The sequence below is a fragment of the Trichosurus vulpecula genome, chromosome 1, assembly GCF_011100635.1.
Source record: "Trichosurus vulpecula isolate mTriVul1 chromosome 1, mTriVul1.pri, whole genome shotgun sequence".
Classification (NCBI taxonomy): Eukaryota; Metazoa; Chordata; class Mammalia; order Diprotodontia; family Phalangeridae; genus Trichosurus; species Trichosurus vulpecula.
In genome coordinates, this window is record NC_050573.1 from 377,751,795 (window position 1) to 377,759,673 (window position 7,879).

Below are 7,879 nucleotides of genomic sequence, written 5' to 3' on the forward strand. Positions count from 1 at the left end.
TTAGTTAAGGATCTCTAAGCAGCAGGTACAGGTGGTTCAGCTTCCCAGCCATGCAGGGCTGGGTTCAAACAATGCAATATGGTTTTCTCCCAATTCCCACAGGGAATAAAGTTTTCTCACAAGACAGAAATTGGACTAGACCCATAACTGAATAGAAAAGGAACTGAGCTAGCTCCAGAATCAAGTCAAAAGATGGAGTCAGTGTGGTATGCCCAATTCCCTCAATAGGAGCTTAATAAATGCATATTTCCTTCCTTCCAGCCCATGGTAGAAACTCTATTTTTGGTTCCACACAATGTTTTAGTTGGTTATACATAGAAAAACCTCCCCTTTTATAATGAATAGATTCTAGAGGTGTCCTTCGATATAACTAATCAATGGGAACTTATTGGGTGCCTATGATTCATCAGGAACTAGACTTGGAGATGAAGACAAATATGAAATAATCCCTTCTGTTGAGTTCTAAATGCATAACATGTATATATACATATAAGTATATATGCATACATATATACAAATACATATATAAGTATAAACAGAATAAAAGTAAATATGTATGGCATAAATGCAAGTTAAATATAAAATAGCTAAACACAAAAGAGGGAACTAGAAATTGGAGGGAATCAGTAGAGGTTTCCTATAGAAGGTGGGGCTTAATCTATGTTTTGAAGGAAGTGAGGGATTCTCTGAGGTGAAGGTGAGAAGAGAGAGTTCTCTAGGTATGGGAGATGGCCAGTACAAAAGCACGGAGAGGGGTAATGGGGTGAGGACCAAAGAGAGGGGAGTTTGGCTAACTCAGAGTAGGTTAGAAGACCAGTAATTATAATGAGACTGGAAATTTAGGTTGGGGCCTGATCACGAAAAGCTTTAAAAGTCAAAGGAGGAGTTTTTATTTTACCCTGGAAGCAATGGAGAGCTATTGAGTAGGGGAATGATGTGGTCAGACCTATGCTTAAGGAAAATCACTTTGGCAGTTATGGGAAGGGTGGATTAGGGAAGGGAAAGATGAGTCAGGGAGGCCAATTAAGAGACCATTTCAATAGTCCAGGTGAAAAATGATAACATCCTGGACTAAAGTGGTGTCTGGGTGAGTAGAGAGAAGGGGCTGGGTGTGAAAAAGTTATGAACATAGAAATGACACGACATGACAACTAATTTGATATGTGAGGTGAGGGACAGTGAGGATTTGAGGATAGCCCTGGGGTTACAACAACTGGAATAATGGAGGTTCCTTGAACAGAAATTGGGAAGTTAAGTAGAAGGGAGCATTTTTGAGGGAAAGACAATTCTGTTTTGGTTATTTTGAGTTTGAGATGCCTCCAGGACATCCAGTTTGAAATGTCCACCTTTCCCCCTTTTTAATACTCTTCCAATTATTCTGATAACTCAGTTAAATCATTGGATGCCTATTGATCTCCCTTTTTTCAAGGAGCGTGTCCTCACTGTGTTAGCATCAAGGAACAGTTAATAGTAACTGTTAGAAATCAAGAATCCTGAATCCCAAATCAGTAGGGTTTTTTTTCCTGTGCTTTCAGTAAAAATGCATGATGACTTCATTGCTGGTAGATTGATTATTGATCTCTGTCATAGCTGTTTCTGAATGCTAAAAGTACTTGATTGCATCACTGGACCATCCGCTCAGATTCTTCCAGTGGAACCTAGCATAGCCTATTTGTTTTCTGTGTTCTGGCCACAAGATTCCTATTTGAGTCACTTCACCCTGATTGCAGAAGAAGAAGAAGAAGAAGAAGAAGAAGAAGAAGAAGAAGAAGAAGAAGAAGAAGAAGAAGAAGAAGAAGAAGAAGAAGAGGAGGAGGAGGAGGAGGAGGAGGAGGAGGAGGAGGAGGAGGAGGAGGAACCACCACTACCACCACCACCACCACCTCCCCATCTGACAAAATGAAAGTCAAAACAAATTCTGTGATTTGTTCAAACCTTAGACTTGAGGTTGTAGGGGGTTCACCAAACTGGAGGTAGGAGATAACATTCAGGCCCTTGGCTTTAATCTAGATGAGACAGACTGGGCTGGCTGCCTTCAATGACATTCTCTACCTCCTTAATTAGTCTGCTCTGGCCAGTCTCTGTAGGTCAAAGTCCCTTAAAATAGAGAAAAGAACCCTGAATCTGGAACAAGAATCCACAGCTGGACCAGGAAGCAGACCCTGTTGTACCTGTTCTAAACAGCCAAATTCAGGATGGGATTCAGTGTCAGGGGCCAGATAGACAGTCATAATGTCAGAAGAGACCCTGCTCTTTATTTTCTCTCTCCCAGCTTTGTGCATTTACTTCCTGACCTCATTCTGTCAGTATGCCCCTGGGCTACATTCCATGAACAAATAGACTGTAAACTCTCCAAAGGCAAGGGTCACATTGTGGTAGCCTTCCCAGTACAGTGCCCAGCACTCTGGGTAGTACAAATCGATGTTGAATTCCTGTTTACAATGGCTAGGAGGATGAAGAATGACTTTAGTCGGAGCCATCTCTATGGTGCAGTGATTGGTATGGCCTCACACTACGAGGATTTAATGAAACCTATGCTAAATGATGGTCCTTTGAAGGGGATAGGGCCTGGTGTTGTAATTTCCCTGACATAGGGACTCCTAGATGACAAAACTCTAAGAATGCAGTTTGGTGGCTTCTCTGCAATTTATAATTTTAGGGAGAGGTCCTTTCTAGGTCCGTAAGAACTTAAGGAAAATGATAAATTAAGTGAAGATAACACTAAAACTCAACAGAATTCTGGTTAAACACAATGGCCAATGTTGTTTCCCAATCATTGATATTAAAATATAATTCTTTCTTTTCTGCTAAGAAATAGTAAACTCAAGAAGCAGAAAGTTATACACATGCTTAATGGCAATTACTTTTATTACTTAATTTTAATTATTTTAAAGAAATTTAAGCAATTTTAGGCTTTAAGTAAATTATTTAAAGATTTTGCTTTATTATTTTATAGGAAGGCCCAGTGGAAAGGTGGTGTTTATTGAGAAATGATTGATGTCAAAATAAAATGTATCAACAAAAAAATTTAAACAAAATGAAGGGAGAAAGAGAGAGACAGAGACAGACAGAGAGACAGACACAGAGAGAGATAGAGAGAAATGACGGCAAAGAGGCTTTGAGATGCTGACATGTCACTGGAAAGAGAGGATTGCTTTGAGACTATCTCTTTAGGGACAGCCCATTGCCTGAGGAGGAGTGATTGCATTGTTCCAAATATAGTCCATTCAAATTCATAGATTAACTTCAAATTCTGGTAGTATCGTTGTTTGTCCTGCATATATATTAGGGATATGGGGTATGGTGGATACCAGAGCTAACTGCTCCCTAATTTCCTTCTAAAAGAACATTCAACATTCCCTGCCCCCTTCCCAGCTGTAAGGGAGCCTAACAGATGTCAAGGCAGCTGAGGATTTGAAAACAGGGTCCTCCTGTGTAATGGTCAGAGGGTCCTAATCCTCCCTGCTCAGATCTAGCATCTGGCATAAGCCTAGAAGCCTGTAAGGCGGGGCTTACACACCCCACAGACTTTCTCCTCTTTGAGGAACCAAACTGGTACAGACATCTATAGCCAGGGAATGTTGGAGCTGGAAGGAACCTTTAAGGTTATCCAGCTCAGCTCCACAACTCAGAAAATGGGAACCCAGAAAGTTGAAATGAGCTGCCTAAAGTTAAGCAGCAAGTTAGTGGCAGGGCCAGAATGAGAACCCAGGTCTCCTGACTCCCATGCCAATGTCCCACTAGGAATTGAGAAAGCTAGGTTGGACTTGGTCAGCAGGGCCACTGAAAGCTCAAATAGTAAACCATGGGAAATTTGGTTTTAGGCTCTTTTCAGCTTTCCCTATATGTTCACCCTTCTTCCACTCAGCTCCCTACAAATCTCCTAGCACCTGGCATTCCAAGGTCTCCCACAAACAATCCTGTACAACCTATGCTCTCTACCAAAACCTTCTCTCAGCTAGGATGTTACTAGAAAGAGAGTTGTAAACTAATTCACATTGAGGTACTACTGGTTAATAATATCAGTGTATTACTCCTTGTAGGAGCATTTGATGTTAAGCCCACCAAAGAAGCTATAATGGTGGAAATTCAGGCATAGTGGCAGGCTGTTGGAGAGATATTTTTGTCAAGGGGGCTCTCTTCAAATCACACTAAATGTCCAATGTGGTGGCTTGTAATTCTTGCTATGGTGGAAGGCTGAGGCTGATAGATCATTTGAGCTTGGAAGTTCTGCATTGCAGTAGAGGTAAAGTCTCTGATATTCAATCTAAGTCTGGCACAAATATAGTGAGCCCCTGAAAGCAGAGGGCCACTAGGTTGCCAAGGAATGTTGAACTGACTCAGTAAGAAATGGAATAGGTCAAAAGTCAAAAATCCTTTTATTAAGAGGATTTGTTCTGTGAAGTTTGGATTCAGTCAAAGGGTTGCACTTGTGGCCTCAAGGCCACAAGTTCCCTACCCTGGGACTCAAAGCATTTCAGTAATGGGATTGGGCCCATAAGTGGCCACTGTATTTTCAGCCTGGGTGAGATAGGGAGATAAAGTCTCCCTGTTCTCCTCCCCCCAAACAAACAAACAACCAAATAAACGAATGAATGAAACAAATCAAACTAGGTGGAGGGTCTTTTTTCCTAGAGGGAAAACCTCCAATCATGAGGAAATAGATTGCTGGTAAATGGAAGGATAAAACAGGTTACATTAAGAGATAGCAGATGTATAGAATTCTATAGAATCACAGAATTTTAGAATCAGGATAGACCTCAGGGACATCCCATCCAATCTGAGTTGGAAAAAGAATCTTTTCTAAAATGCGGAGAATGTGACAAGCAGTTTTACAGATTTTGTTTCAAATCCTTCAATGCAAGGGGAAAGGGGGAGACCTGGGGAGGGAAGGGTGGAGGGTGAGGAGACACGGGGGTGAGGGAGGGAGATATGGGAGCAGGGAGAGACACTGGGGAGGAGGGACCTGGTGGGGACAGGACCTTCAACCTCCTGGGGCTGCCCATTCCACTTCTGGACAGCTCTAATTATTACAAAGCTTTTCCTGACATCAAATCTGAGTTGACCTCTTTGCAATTTCCGTCCCTTGCTTCTGGTTCTTCTGGGACCAGAAGGAATAAATTGAATCCCTTTCCCACATGACACTTTAAATATTTGATGACCACTCTCATGTTCCTCCTCTGGATGTCTCCAGGTTAAACATCCTTAGCTCCTTCGACCAATTCTTATATTACATAGATTCAATTTCCTTTGCCACCTTGGTAACTTTCCTTTGGATGCTCCCTAGCTTATCAATATTCTTCTTAAAATGTCGTGTTCAGTGTAGAACACAATGCTTCATACATGGTCAGAACGAGTATGGTAGTACCAACTCCTCCTTATTCCAGTACTTAGCACAGTGCCTGGTACCTAGGAAGTAGTTAACAAATGCTGAGTGACTAACTAGAAGCTAGGTCTTTCTTAATGTAGTCCAAGATTCTATTAGTTTTTTGTTTTTGTTTTGTTTGCCCTCATACTGTTGACTTAGAGCTTTGAGGTCAACTAAAACCCCCATCTTTTTCAGACCAATTGCTGTCTAACTACACATCTTATTCTTAGGAAGTAGTTTTTTTACATCAATCCCTGTTAAATTCCATCTTATTAGATACAACCCAATGTTTTATAGACAGAGGTGAAAGTGACCACTTAGTATAATGCCTGACACACAGGAGACACTCAATAAATGCTTATTGACTGACTAACTGACCTCTGAGATTGTCTAGTCCCCTTCCTTTTACAGATGAAGAAAATAAGGTAGGAGAGTTAAGTGACTTTCTTAAAAATGTTTCAACTTGTCAAAATCTTTTTGGACCCCAACATTGTCAACCAGCGTATCAGTCATCTCCCCCTAGCTTTGTGTCACCTGCAAATGTGATGAAAAAGGCATTGGTAAAAATGTTAAACTGATTCATGGATTCTGAGAGTTAGAAGGGATCTTAGAGGCCATTGAATCCTATTGTTACACAAAGGAATCTTCACTGTAACATCCCTAACAAGTGGTTGTCTCGTCTCTACTTGAAGACCTCCAAAGATGGTAGAACCACTGCCTCCTGAGTTGGCCCATTCCACGTTTGGGCCCCGGACATCAAGCTTGATTTGAACTCTTTCCCACTTCTACACATTGCTCTCAAGTTCTTCCTCTTTAGACAAACAGAATAAGTCTAATCAGTCTTCACAGGACAGACCTTTAATATCTACCTGAACACAGTTAACACATTCCCCCAAATCTTTTCTCCTCCAGGCTAAATGTCCCCAGTTCCTTCAACTGATCTTTGTATGTCATGAACTCAAGACTTTTGCCATCTTGGATGCCCTTTTCCTGATCAATGTCTTTCTTAAATTGTGGTGTCCATTACTGAACACAATTTTCCAGATGAGATCTGATAGGGGAAGGGTACAGTGGGATGATCACTGCCCTGTTACTGGAAACCAGGCCTCTCCTAATGCAGCCCAAGGTTCTGTTAGTTTTGGGGGCTGTGACATCACACAGCTGACTCATATCATGCTTGCTATCTTCAAAGACCCCTAGATCCTTCATAGAACATCTGCTGTCTATTTTTCCTTCTACCGGCATAGGACCAAACACAGATCCCTGTTTGTCAAGCTTCCGAGAAGCTGACATCAGGGCCATTAATGATCCCTCTTTGGGTCATACCGGTCTGACTCCATCAAATTGCACAATCACTTAGGCCATATGTCGCCTTTGCCATAAGATCAGGATTTGGGGAATAAAGGACTGCTACCACTAAAAGAGAATCCCAGCATGGAGGTGGTAGAACAGATAGGATTACAGCTCTAGAGCTGGCTTCAGAGGCCGTTGAATACAACCCCTTCATTTTATAAATGAGGAAACTGAGGCCCAAGAATACAATGAAAGACTCTGTCATTACCTATTGATAGCCTGGGAGAATGATTGAATCAAAAATATTAGAGCTGGAAAGGACTTTAGAAGAGCGCTTAGTCTAACCCTTTCAATTTTATTTTATTTTTAATTATGTATTATCTAATTACTTAATAATTTAATTATTAAATAAATAAATTTAATGATTAATTATTTGAAAGATGTTTTATTCATGCTCTTTCCCACCCCCTTCATTTAATGGAAGAGAACACTTCTGTACATCAGCCTGCATAGTTAGAGATGTTTGCAGAGGCAAGGTTGCAGTTGAGTTTCAAGGGAAGGTCCCTTCTTCCTTTTTCGCCCCTCCCTAAGGCCCTCAGTAACCAATTATGGATGTGCTTCTTAGTACTGTCCTGCCATCCCTCTCGTACCCAGATGTGCCTTTGAAATCAGCAGGAGGAGCCTCTTAGCCTTTCCAGTCAGATGGATACCTTAGAATCCTTGAGAGAACCCCAGGATTGAGAAGACAAGATATCAAAAGCACTGCTGAGCCTCAGGGTATGGCCCAAGGGGAGTCAACTCTCCAAAGAGAATCCTAATGGGGAAGTTGCAGAGCATTTCATAGGAACATAAATCTATCTAGAGCTGGAAGGGACCTTGGAGGCCGTCTAATCCAATCTCCTCATTTACAGATGAGGACACTGAGGCTTGGGAGCTTAAGTGACTAGCTCCTCTGATTCCCAATCCAAGTCCTATTTCTGCTGTACCATATTGCCTCCTATTAGCAGATTCTAGGTCCAGATATGGATTGATCCAGTTAAGTTCAGAGAGGCTTTCCACCAGACAGCCATCTGCCAAGTTATGATTAGTATTGGCCCTAACGACTCATGAAACCATCTCCAAGGCATGGAGGGACTACACCCTGATGAAATCACAGATCTCTTGGAGTATCTACTAAATTCTCCTTCTGATTCGGGGAGATGATTGTTTCTAGGTTTG